This window comes from Carlito syrichta, unplaced genomic scaffold (assembly GCF_000164805.1).
Source record: "Carlito syrichta isolate Samal-C Ts95f unplaced genomic scaffold, Tarsius_syrichta-2.0.1 Scaffold303183, whole genome shotgun sequence".
Lineage (NCBI taxonomy): Eukaryota > Metazoa > Chordata > Mammalia > Primates > Tarsiidae > Carlito > Carlito syrichta.
In genome coordinates, this window is record NW_007247279.1 from 304458 (window position 1) to 305962 (window position 1505).

The following is a 1505-nucleotide window of genomic DNA, read 5'->3' on the forward strand; positions in this document are numbered from 1 at the left end:
GCAGGGATCGCTGGAGCCCAGCAGGTCGAGGCTGTGGTGGCCGGGAGTGGCCACTGCACTCCAGTTGGGGCGGCAGAGTGGGACTCCAACTCAAAAAAAAAAAAAACAAATCAGCCAGGTGTGGTAGCGCGCGCCTATAGTTCCAGCTGCTTGGAAGGCTGAGGCGGAAGGAACGCCGGAGCCCAGCAGTTCGAGGCTGTGGTGGCCGGGAATGGTCACTGCATTCCAGTCTGGGCGACAGAGTGAGGCTCCAACTCCAAAAAAAAAAAAAAAAGAATGAATTTATGACCTTCAAATTGTTACTTAAAAAACCATATAGACACATTTTCTCTATATATATAAAAATACAGAGAGAAAATGTGTCGAAACACTGAAGGTGGGTCTACGTTTCAATAGCAGAGGCGACTCACGCACACATGCAGTTTTCACGGCTCCAGGTGTGTCTGCCTGGCATGCGAGACGACCACAGTCTCCACCCCTGCCTCTGGGAACTTTCCACCACCACAGGGGCAGCGGGCCCAGCCATAATCAGCTGAGCCAGGTACAGAATTCTGACCCGGACCGTCAATTGAGTTCTTGGGGACATGGAGGGGACGTAGAGTCAAGTCAGCACTTCCTGCGACTGGCATGGAAGCACGTAAACACAGGGGCTTAGGAATGCCCAGGACGAGCGGAGGAAGCCAGCCAGCAGGGCGCGGAGACGTTGACAAGAACACGCGGAGACCAGCGGCATCACTGGTGAGTATTCCAGACACCTGAGAGGCCACTGACTGGACGCTCTTGTCTTCAGAGTCAATGTCCTGTACGTGCTGGAAAAGGGAGCATCAGACACACTGGAGGATGGCACAAGGGCAAGTGTGAACTCTGAACTCAGACCGGTGCGGTTCCTGTTTCCCCGAAGGATGACCTGGGCGAGGTCTGTAAACTGGAGATAACAAACGACACAGTTGTGAGTTCTCAGATGACACCCTCACACCCCGCACAGAGCAGGCGTGCCGACGCCATCTCCCCCTTCCTTGGCCTGCAAAACTCTGCCAGCTGACTTCACTGTCTTCTGTTCCTCGTCCTGACCTCAGTGCATGACATGGAGCACGAAATAAATGTAGCTCCCGAGTAAGGGATTGATTGATCCGTAAATAAACGTGCTATAAAATTTGCCTGCATTGTGACTTTAATAATAACTTCTTTTTCTTTTTTTCTTTGAGTGGGAGTCTCACTCCGTCACCCAGGCTGGATGCGGTGGCACACTCACAGCCACCCCCGCGTCGACCTGCTGTGCTCAGGCGATCCTTCTGCCTCAGCCTTTCAAGCAGCTGCAACTACAGATGTGTGCCCCCACGCCCGGCTAATTTTTTTATTTATTGCAGAGATGAGGCTTGCCAAGTTGCTCTAGCTGGTCTCCAACCCGTGGGCTCAAGCAATCCTCTCACCTCAGCCTCCAAAAGTGCTGGGATTATAGGCTTGAGCCACCACACCCAGCCAAAGGGATTCTTTTTTTTTTTTTT